The sequence below is a fragment of the Diceros bicornis genome, chromosome 9 (assembly GCF_020826845.1).
Source record: "Diceros bicornis minor isolate mBicDic1 chromosome 9, mDicBic1.mat.cur, whole genome shotgun sequence".
NCBI lineage: Eukaryota > Metazoa > Chordata > Mammalia > Perissodactyla > Rhinocerotidae > Diceros > Diceros bicornis.
In genome coordinates this window covers 80,692,574-80,704,917 of record NC_080748.1, presented here as the reverse complement: position 1 = coordinate 80,704,917, position 12,344 = coordinate 80,692,574, and the positions used below count along the sequence as shown (strand labels likewise).

The 12,344-nt window shown below is 36.3% G+C and overlaps 1 long non-coding RNA gene across 1 annotated transcript in view; it reads left to right on the top strand.

Annotated features, from left to right (window-relative positions):
* Positions 1-6,787, top strand: part of LOC131410337 (uncharacterized) — a 90,507-nt gene extending 83,720 nt beyond the window's left edge. Inside the window, exon 3 of the long non-coding RNA XR_009221229.1 lies at positions 6,417-6,787. This is a non-coding gene — a long non-coding RNA (uncharacterized LOC131410337). The remainder of the gene's footprint in view (positions 1-6,416) is intronic.
* Positions 6,788-12,344: the final 5,557 nt, after the last annotated feature.

Genomic DNA, 12,344 nt, shown 5'->3' with positions numbered 1-12,344 from the left:
GGAGGATTGGCATAGATGTTAGCTCAGGGCTAATCTTCCTCAAGCAAAACAAGAGGAAGATTGGCAACAGATGTTAGTTTAGGGGGACTCTTCCTCACACACAAAAAAGTAAATAAATAACCAGCCCCAAATAATCCTCATGCCAAAGAGACATATTTTGGGGAGAATTCTACTCCCCTTCACCTATAGGTATGTGTTTGGTATTTTGAATTCCATTTTGAACTGATTGTAGCATCTTACTAATTCTTTCATTAATTAAAGAGTTAAATAAAACATGTGGTGTGCTCTTTTGATATTTGTATGAGTTTCATAACATTACCTTTTAAAAAAATATTTTTAACACCAATACATTTTCTTTTCAGTAATGTTCTTCTTTATATTTCTTAAATATTACATTTTAGGAGGATTTAATAGCATTACAGCTGAGATTTATTTTAATCATCATTTTATGTGTATAAATGTTCTTTAGTTAAGAGCAACTTATTGTGAAGAATAAATGGACCCAATTACATGTATATGTGTATAAAATAAAATGATGCCTTAAAAATATAGCATTCAATGACTCAAGAGATGATCTTTCCATCATTTGTATTTTATAAACCAGGGGCATTAAGGAAACTTTAAAAACTGAAAACAGGATGACTAGTGGCTCACAATACTGAAGACAGCGTTCTTAAGGGAGAGAGAATCTGGGCAGCAGAGCATGGCTAGATGAAAGCAGAGCTTCAGTGAAGCAATTTTGACTTTACAAGTATCAGCATGCAAAGACTAGGCTTTCTTGGGTAATTGTTAGAGATTTCCTTGAGGAATGGCTGTCTTATTTTAATCAAATGATATACAGCACACTTTAAACTGAAATATATTTCTATTTATGCCTGAGATTATAGGAACATAAGGGTATAAGAATTCTTGTAATGCCATCCCCAGCATCCGTATTCAACCAAACTGAAAAGGATGCAGAAACATGCATTATTTATTCTGTTGTTTGAGTGCCTGATTAAGGTATTCCACAGACACATCAACAGGTCAGACAAGGGTTTAACAACAATCTTATTGTTGGTCTCTCTGGTTTTTATTTGTTCTTATAATATTAACAGACAATTTCTATAGTATTGATCCAATCAGATTCAGGTCTAAATGACAAGGCTTGGGATTTTTGATAGCACTTCATGGTCCACATGATATATTTATTGCTATTTTAATTAGTTGCTTTTAGTTAAAAAAAGGCAAGTGATTTTACATAAAAACCTGGATTTCCAGCCTCTCTTTAAAAATTGTAAAATTTGCCAACGCTGGTCCGTGTCCTCCCTTGGTGATGCCATATGCAGTCTGTCTTTCTAAGACTGGGCATATTGTCTCCACCTTCTTGGTCCCTGTGGCCTCCTGGACTCTGAGATTGACTATACGGTATTTCCAATTATTGTTGACTTATGCTGTTGTTTTTCTTATAGTTAAGAGAAAAGCAAAAAATTTCTTGTACCCATGTCTCTGTCAAAAGTGAAAAAATGAAAAATAGACCAAGACCACTGGAGACAATATATGGAAAAGATGAATGATGCAAAATTTTATGGACTAAAAAAGAAATTCCCATGGCATTGATTTTGAATCTAATAAAATGAATGATGCTACAGTGAAATGCTTCAAAACATATTGACAATGAAGAGTCTATAGCTCTTCTCCTTTGTTGATATGGACTCTGCCTAGCCCTGAGGGCCATTGAGTTTGCACTTCCTGGTGGAGGACAACACTCCTGGTTCTTTGTGCTTGAGACTTCTTCTATTAGTTTAATTTCATTTGCATTTTTAAAGGATCATTACTTTACCTTCAACAGGTTAAAGTTTGAATTAAAAAAATTAAAAATATGTTATATTAATCTGCTTGGGCTGCCAAAACAAAATACCACTGATTGAGTGGCTTAAACAACAGAAATTTACTTTCTCGCAGTTCTGGAAGCTAGAAGTCCCACATCAAGGTGCCCACAGATTCAGTTCCTGGTGGGAATTCTCTTCCTGGCTTGTAAACAGCCACCTTTTCTTGTGTGTACATGTGACTTCTATTTTTTGTGTGCTCAGGGGGGAGAGAGAGTGCAAGCTCTTGGTTTCTCTTCTTATAAGGACACTAATCTCATCATGAGGACCCCACCCTCGTAATTCCATATAACCCTAATTACCTCCCAAAGGCCCCATCTCCAGATACCATCACATTGTGCAATTCTGTGGAGATTAGGGCTTTAGCACATGAATTTTGGGGTGACACAAATGTTCAGTCCATATGCACTAAAATGTAATGCATTTAGAATGTTTGAATAAAGCCTTATTTTGCCATTATCCAGAAAGAATTATTATATCCTTATATTTTAGTATATTTATTTAAATCAAATAGGCTTGGATTGTTTCTGTTTTGCCTGCTTTCCCTGCAGAGATTCCAGCTTATGTACACAATCAAGGCAGGATACGTAAACACTGAACCACCACAAAAATATGTTTACTTAGCAGAATAAATAAGTGGTCAGAATCTGTTCTACTTTGTTTTTTAGCATAAAATTCATCAAACTCATTTCAGTAAATACTGTTGTCATTCCCCGTGAAATGGAAATAGTTTAAACTGTGCTATATCTTCAAAAGGTATTTTTTTCTTGATTTGATTTATTGAATTCAAAGTGGAATAATTAACCAAATCTTTGTTCTGATGCTTAAAGTCCCAAATAAATTTTCATGGAGTCAGAGTACAAATATAGGAATGATTTTAGTATAAACTCCCGAGAAATTTATAAGTAGCCACTATGATGTTTCTTGCACTTTATCAACCAAAGTCATCTTGAATATCTCCCAGGACAGACACCTCAGTAACTCTTAGGCAATCCATTTCACTAATGCACACTTGTGGTTGTTAGAAAGTCATTTTTATATTCATTGAATCAGCTGATCCATGTTCAGCCTGCTAGAACAACACAAACTCAATATATTCCTTTCTTAGGTAATAGCCCTTTACATTTTTAAAAGCAAGTATTATGGCTCCCTGAATTTTTCTTCTTCTCCTTGTTCTTTCCCACGTGACAGGTTGTCTGGGCTGCATGCCCTTCGAGACTCTCTCCTCTGCTTCCTACGACTTTTGTTCACAACCCTTTCCAGAAGCCCTGCGCATTGTTTCACAAATTCTTCCCATTGAGGTCTGCTCAGCCCACACTGGAGCTAATACTTTTTCTGATATGAACTTTGCGATTGTCTCAGTGTCATAAAAACAAGATTCCATTATTGGTCTTTCAAGGTATATTCCTAGGTGCTGAGCCAGATCTCCCTGATTCCATATTTTAAATTGGGATTTGAATTTTGATTTTGAATTTGATTTTGAATCAGTGAAGTTTTTTCATTTTGAATCAATGAAGCTGAATGGAGAATTGTCAAATCTTATACTTTTTAAAGCCAAAAACAACCTTGAAATCATCTAGAAATTAGGATTAATGTTCCAGCTTTAGGATCTAATAGTTATGTGGCTTTGAACAAGTTACTTAACTTCCTGGGAGCTCTCTTTTCTCTTCTGTAATCTGGAAATAGTAATGTCATCTCCCTCTACCTTATAAGATTCTTATGGAAATCAAGAATACCTATAAAAATGGTGGCATAGTGGTTAAGTACGTGCATTCCGCTTTGGTGGCCTGGGGTTCGTGGGTTTGGATCCTGGGCACAGACCTACACACCACTCATCAAGCCATGCTGTGAAGGTGTGCCACATGCAAAATAGAGGAAGATTGGCACGGATGCTAGTGCAGGGACAATCTTCCTCACCAAAAAAAAAAAAAAAAGAAAGAATACCTATAAAAGTCCTTTGAAAGGATACAAAACCCAAGATATCATTGGTTTATACATGTATTCTTTGATCTTTTATTTCCATTTCACTACTGCAGTATCATTGTCTCTTCATTAAAACCAAACTTCTTGAAAAAACTCTTATGTGGTTTCTTCCAATACTAACCAGTTCTCTGACACTACCTGGGTGTCCAACAATTTAATTCAATTCTGAGACTAACAACCCAGACTTAGAGAATATCCCACAGAACAAGGGGTCAGTCCCACAAGACTGCCCCTACTTTAGATGCCAGGTACGAAAGGAGTGCCCAGGATACCCACACTTCTGCCTGGCTGACTACAAATTTGAGGTTCCCATGATGCCCCTTCAAGTTTGATGATTTGCTAGAATGACTCATAGAACTCAAGAAAACACTCTGCTTAACGCTTACCAGTTGATTATAAAAGATACAAGTCAGGAACAGCCAAATGGAAGAGATGCATAGGACAGGTGGAGGAAGGACTGATTAAGAGCTTCCATGCCCTCTCTGGATGTGCCACCTTCCTGACACATCAATGTGTTCACCAACCCAGAAGCTCTCCAAATCCTCTCGTTCAAGAGTTTTTATAACCCAATTTCAAGCCCTGCTCCATTCCCCAGAGGTTGGGGTTTAGGGCTAAAAGTTCCTACCCTTGAATCACTCGATTGGTGTTTCTGATGATCAGCCTCAATCCTGAAGCTACCTAGCCCCCCCAGTCACCTCATTACCATAAACTCAGGTGTGGTAGAAAGGGGCTTGTTATGAATAACAGAAGGTGCTTCTGTATCTCAGGAAATTCCAAGGGTTTTAGGAGCTCTGTGCCAAGAACTGGGGACAAAGACCAAATGCACTTTTTATTATACCACAGCTGTCAATACTTGTTTCCAACATTTTCTTTTACTCGCTCCTCAACTGACATAGTCTCCTTCTGCCCCTCACTCCACTAAAGCAGTTCTTCTGTATTTTTCTGTCCTCATCCTACTTAGCCTCTCAAGAGCATTAGGAGCAGTTAACCTTTCATCTTTTTTGAAAGCACACCCTTTCTTTGGAGACGTTAATACCAGAATTTCCTTTTTTTTTCTTCTATAGTTTTGGTTATTCCTGCTTTGTCTCCTTGGAGACATGTTAATGAGGGAAGTAGTAAGATGTTACAACTGGTTCCAATGAGAATTTGACACACAGATATATATATATATTCTCCAGGGGACATGATGCATTTGGATTGCTATGAACAGCAATTACTTGCATAGCTATGGAAGGACACATTTGCATTACTATTAATTTTTTACAACTTAAGCTCTGTCTCTAGATAGAATTGTAAAACAACCAAAGATGTAAACTCCTATAGAATCAGATAATCCCCCAGAGTTTCTGCTGGATTAACTCCCAGCATTTCACTGAAAGGGTGCCCAGTAATTTCTCCTGCCCATTTCCTGACAGTTTCCGCACCCGTGAGGAAATTAATCTCTTAAAGATAATTCTTGATCACAAAAAAGATGTTTCATTAGATTTTACCTGATTAATTTACACAGGAGCAGCAGAATTTAAATTAGCCATATGGGTGTCCTTGAGGTTGCTTTGTAGATCTAAATCAATGAATTATTAAGCTACTATGAAGACCAGAAAATAAAGTTATGTCTGGGAGTGTTCACAAGGAGTCTTGGGTGGGGCTTCTAAAATTCTCTATTATTTGCTATTCCAAGACCAGGAAACCAAGACTAAGGAACTCTCTCCACTAGACTTCACTTGCATATCCTAGACAGTTGGGTGAATTCCTCAAATTGGCTAAGGTATGTGATATGCCAAGAAGGGATATTTGTTACCACCTGAGGCTGAAACCCAGTAAACCAAGTTACCTGCATGCTTTTCCTAGAAACCTTTGAGGCTTTATCTCCACACATAAAGTCAACCTTATTTCTTACTAGTGGGCTTGTGAGGCCTGATTAAACGAGAATCATTTTCAAATATGGCACTCTAAGTAAAGTCTTGCCTGCACAATCAATTTGTCCAGTTATATCCTAGTAAAATGGAAGACAAAGTCTTAGAGAACCCATGCAAATATCTACACAGCATTGCCATAAATCATTAGGAAACTTAGCAAAGTCTCTGACTTCTGGGGAGTCAATGAGAATCAGACACCTTTTTAAAATATTTCATTTCATCTTCAAAAGCAGAGTTTATGGGGCTGGCCCGGTGGCGTAGTGGTTAAGTTTGCACGCTCCGCTTTGGTGGTCCCGGGGTTCGCAGGTTCGGATCCAGGTGTGGACCTATGCACCGCTCAACAAGCCATGCTGTGGCAGTGTCCCACATATAAGATGGGCACAGATGTTAGCCCAGGGCCAATCTTCCTCAGCGAAAAGAGGAGGATTGGCAACAGATGTTACCTCAGGGCTAATCTTCCTCACCAAAAAAGAAAAAAAAAGCAAAGTTTACGAAATTGAGGGTTAGATTTGCTTCAAAAAAGAGAAATGTATCTTTTAGAACATTAACTGTATCTTTTAGAACATTAATAAACATTAATATTCAAAAAAACTTGCATTTCCCTTATCAGTTCGTGCCTGTGTAATTAATTCTTGTTCTGTGGATCCAGCTTTCATGAAGGAGTCTGCTTCTGGATCATCGAGTGTCCTGGACCGCCTGACTCTGTTTACTGCCACTGTCTGAAAATTGTTTGGTAATGTCATCTCAGAAGCCTGTACACCAGCGGCCACTCTGGAAGTATCAATACTTAAAAGTCCTTGGGACAGATCTTTCGACGAGTCTCTGAGATTGTCCTTCTTGACTGAAGACATAAACTCTGGTGTGGGGCTTATATCAGTTTTACGATAAACATCAGTATAAAAAGAAACTACCTATAGATGGCAAAAAATGAATTGTTGTGGGTAATGTATTATAATAACCAATAATATCATAATGGAGGAGAGGAGAATTCTCTATTGGGTGCACTATACAACTATTTCATAAGGGTTTGGTAATGTTTCCTCTGAGCCAAGAAAATATCATGGATAGTCAGAGCATTGGCAAATCTCCAGGGCCTTCCCATAAATTGTATAATTTAATATAATATAATATAAAATAATAAATATATTAAAAATTGTTATGGACTGAATTATGTCCCCCTAAAATTCGTATGTTGAAGCCTACCCCCCAATGTTACTGTATTTGGAGACAGAGCCTAGAAAGAGCTTATTAAGGTTAAATGAGATAATAAGGTTGGGGCCCTAATGCAATGTGATTGGTGTCCTTATAAGAAGAGAGACACACGCCAGGGATGTGCATGCACACGCACAAAGGCGTTGTGAGGACACAGAGAGAAGGCAGCCATCTGTAAGCCAAGGAGAAAGTTCTTACCAGAAACCAAGCCCATCAGTGCCTTGATCTAGAACTTCCAGCCTCTAGAACTGTGAGAAAATAAGTGTCTGCTGTTTAAGCCACCCAGTGTGTAGTATTACGTTATGACAGCCCAAGCAGACTAACACAATAGTAGTTTCCTATGCAAACTCTCTAGCGATGGCTGAGCATCTCTTCTGACTTAACAACTCTTCCCATGCAGCTCTTACTACAGTGCTGAGGTAAGTTAAAAAATATGGAGCGTGTCAAACAAACCTAACTATTTCTAATATCTTTCCTTGCATAAGGTGAAAGAACAAATCTTTGTGATATCCCAGGGGCCCTTCAGGAAATATCAAAAATGGTTTTAGGTGTAAAAGATATACAAAATTTTATTTTGTTTTTTCTTAATTTAGGATATAATCTTAGAAAGGCAAAATCTAAAGAATTGTTAGAGGAGATTAGAACATTTGTTTAAGATAAGGTTGTGGGTACCTGAGAAATAGCACTTGGTTAAGTGATTAATCAAAATGACAAAGCATTTTAATGTAAACATAAAAGGCAATACAATTATAAATAATCTCAGCTCTTTCATCAGCTAAAAGCCATTCTTATTTTTTTTAATAATCAAAGATATATAAAAGTCAACACAGAAAATTATTCAAGTAAGGCACAGAATCTCTATTATCTAGGTAAATTACACAGAAGATAAAGAGTGACTTTTCACATTGCAGGCAAGTCATGAATCAATAAACCAAGGGAATAAGCACGTCAAAACTAAGAGATATTTGGTAAAATTTGAAACATTTTAGTTTCACTTCAGACTCAGGTATTATAGACAAAGACATACAAAATTCATTTTCCAAGTTTTGTCCTTTACGATGCTCTTTCATATTCTGGAAAAATCGCTCTCCTTACTTGGAAGGAAAACTGCTTGTTTTTCTCGGAAGACAAAAACGTACACACTTGTATCTCTCACTCTATTCTTCCTAGTATAGTCTCAATCACCCATATGATTATAATCATTTCACAGAGAAAACCGGGTTTGGGGGTGGATAATTGAGAACTGATGTCATACATTATTGTTTAGCATATTACCAAAGGTCATGAACACATATAGCATACCTTTCTACAACCCCATACATCCCTGCACACCTGCTTAAAATGGCAAAAATGAATATACTCATTAACATGAGCCAAAGATAGAGCCTTCTGTATAGCATATAAAAATAACAAGCAAACGTATTTAAACTTAAATTTATATTTAGTAGTTAAGGCTTCCCTGTTGTATTTTAATTAGAAATTATTTTGATTTCTATGAATTTCCAATATTTAAGTCAATTTAATATTAGCCAAGATCTTAAGTTAACCTATAGAAGTTGGAAATTAAGTTCAATCTGACACTCTATAACACATGATTACTGTTGATATAAAAAGTTTATAACAATAATGATTCCATTTAATTAAATGAAAATTTTTCATCTATTAAACGTGTAGAAGTTAATGTTAGTTTTTATTATCAATAGACTAATATAAATTTAGAAATTTCAGTTTAACTATTATTATCATGAGAAAGCAAACCAAAATTGAATAAATTGTAGGGTTGAATTATACATAACATTGATAGATCAGAGAAAGGATACAGATTGTTTTTAAAAAAAAACAAAATTTATTAAATTAGTCTAATTTGCCAAAAATTTATTCAATTATATAAACATAGAATCTTAAAATGTTTCTTAACTAGAAATTTTTTAGGAAGATTTTTAAAAATCTAATGTATTTAAAGTATTAGAAGTTCATTTCCTTAATTTGCCTTGAATTTTGGGAATATTAGATGTATTGAGTGCTAATTTATACCTATAAGATAATTGAAACAGAAATTTTTTAAATTAAGGAGAAAGGAATGTATTTCATACTCACAAGAAGAGGATAAGTCCTTTCCTAATCACGGACACAGATGTTAGAGAGCACATAGCTTCAGTTCAACCATTTCAGCCATAGGCCAAAAATGTACACAAAGATACAAAAGTTAATTGGTTCAGATATCCATGAGCTGATCTATTTCCCAAGAGGTATGAAATCTTTAGTATATTTGAGCTCACAAATAGAAAAATAGACAATAAGACTAATAAACCAAATTATCTGTCAGTTTTTAGTCAATAAAGAATAGATCCTCAGAGATACCTAAATTGTCAGATCATAAAACCAAATACCTACTTGTTTCCTCCAAGGAGGAATACATTATCAGTCATTATTAGCCAGAGACAGAACAAAACAAAAAGGTAATAGGAAAAAAAATGGGAAAGAAACAGAGTCAGCAAAGTTAAATTTCTGTTGCCATTTGTGATTCTCCCTGGGAGGCAGGAAAAAGTGTGCATGGTTTAAGCCACACATGAGGTGTACTCTCCAGCAGCACACTTCTACAAGCTTTGTTAAGTTGATCACCTGAGCATTTTGATAGATGACCTACCTCTAAACCTGTTAACACATAATTGTCAAAAAGATAAAATCATGATTTTTCAGAAAAATATAAAATAAACACATATCAAAAAATTTTATTTAACTCATCAATTAATGAGGGAACAAGTAACATGTTAAAATCGGTTCTCAAAGATTTATATTTTCAACTCACAACTCTCCACTGACCCAACCTATCAACAATTGCTTGTTAGGCTTCCATCTTAAATGCTTCTCAAATTCTATGTCCAAAAGGGAATTCATGATTTTCCATTCCAAACCTTTTCCATTCCTATTCCAGTATTTCCTGCTCTGGCAATGGTTCCACCTTCTGTAGAATTATTTTTGTCAGAAATCTAAGACTAATACTGAATACTTTCTCTCCCTATACTTTCACCTGTCACCATATCCATTGTAATAGCAAGCTCTGTTGATTTTACTTTCTAAATATTTCTCACTTCTGTCTCCTCCTATCTTAACCACCTTCACCAACACTATTACGCCACCATCACCATTTCACCTAGACCATATCACATAGACTGTGGCATTAGCCTCTTTCTGCCCAGTGCTTCCACTACCTTAAGCATCCTCTTATCCATGCAAATTATTTCCTGTATATCAGCCAGAGTGATATTTGCCAAATGCAAATTTGATTATTTATCCCACTACCAGAAGCCTTTAATGATTTACTGTTGTTTTTAGGATAAAGACCCAAATCCTATGCCTGGCCTACAAGGCTCTCTTGTTCTGCTGCTGCTTACCCCATTCTCCTTCTCTTCAATATCGTCATGAACCCTCAAGTTCTGGTTCAAACTACACTAATTTCTTTACAGTTCTTCAGTGTCTTCCCATCATGGAATCTTGGAGGTGCAATTTTCTTTCCTTGAAATGTTTTTTTCTAACTCTCCCACTTTTCTTGTTTCATACGTATAATTATCTAAGTTTATCTCCTTTCTCACTTTGTCAGGGCTCTTTTCTCTGACTACAGGGTAAAGCCAGAGACCACCCTCCTCCCATAGCACTTATAAACCACTGTAATCTTACCTTGACTTTTTGTGATTATTTGAATGTTTTCTCTACCACTGCACTGTAAATTTCAGGAGGACAGGGCAGGGTCTATTTTTACTTATCATTATATTCCTAGAGCATAATATGTAGTTGGCACACTTTGGGTGGTGAATATATATTTAATGGGTGAATGAATGAATAAACTGCTATTATGTAATATATTTCCAAGCCAGATTCTATCTTCTACTGTACTAGAAAATTTATTACTTCCAAATTTGATGTATATCTGTTACGATGTGATCTGACTCCAATAAAAATTCATTAAGCAAGATGAGGCTTAATGTGTCACATCACAAAAAGGCCAGAGGTAGAGAAGTTGCAGCCATTTAGCCTCTGAATCAGAGTATATGGAGTCAGAAATGAAAGTCCATCATTTACCAGCTGCGTGAGCACAGTTCTATATTTACAGCTTAGTGAAATATGTTTTAAACTCAGTCTTGTCACTAAGAACATGGGGGTGGTAATATCACCTTTCATGCAGAGATTCTTAGAGAAGCACTGAATGAATGCATTCACATAATTCTTTGAGTACTGTTCAGGCACTTGAGTATTACCTATTATTCCAGTTTCCTTCACTGTCTTGGATGTTATTCATTTGGGCCTACAGAAGCTTAGTCATTTAGAAGACATCACTGACTTTTACTATCAATTTACTTATATCAGTTAGGCCTAGGTTCACCTGCTGGTAACAGAAAATGTTACTGCGGTGGCTTAAACACAGTATTTATTATCTTGTGCAACAAGAAGTTCAGGGATAGACAGTAGGGATCAATGACAGCAGGAAACCAGACCCCTTGTAACTTCCTGCAGTGGCTATAGCACCTCTGGGCAAGGAAACCAAGACAGAGGAAGTAGTCTCAGTAGACTTTGGCTTTTGTGAGGAGAAGGGAAAATCAAGTTTTTAGCCTTCACAGCTCCTTCTATAGAGGTAGGCAAGGCAGTAGGGAAGGAAGAGAAGTTGGCTCCATCAGCTCAGAGTGTCTCCCATACATATCCTGGGTACAGTGATTTGTTTTACCCTAGAGGTGATGGCGTGCCAGCCATTCAGTGGAGTCTGTCACTAGCTCCTCATCCCTGTGACAAGAGGGAAGTTCACTTTGCCTTAATTGTTCCTATCATACCATTGTGAATCACCGTGTTGAAAAGTTTTCTGAAATGAGCATTATTCGCTTTTGGTACCAGGTCAGACCTTCAGAATGATTGAGACGCACACTTGAGGACAAATATCAATTAAGAACTTATGTGAAGTTAGCATTGTCAAGAAAAAGAAATACTTCTCATTTATGAACTGCATAGGCAACCCTTCATTTATTTTTTTGAATTCCGAAACAACAATTTGAAAAGAGAGAGAAAAGTATTGTCTTTTCTGAAGGCTGCCAAGAAGAAAGGCTATTCTAATTTGTTAAAATAAGAAGAGGTAATAAGTTGAAATAAGTATGCTCTGACCTTATTCTCCAGCCCAACTGCAAGTAGAAAAACTCTGTTAATGTGAAGGGAAGTTCAGTTATTTCTGCAGTCATTGCCTTTTTTGTAGGCCCTAGTTATCTTTTAAGTTTTATTGATAATAGAACTTATTAGTTGCAAAGACAACTTTTGAAATCTATTACTCCTAAGTATTCTGAATACTTAGGAGTCTCTTCTATCTTTCAGCATTCTTGCAAGG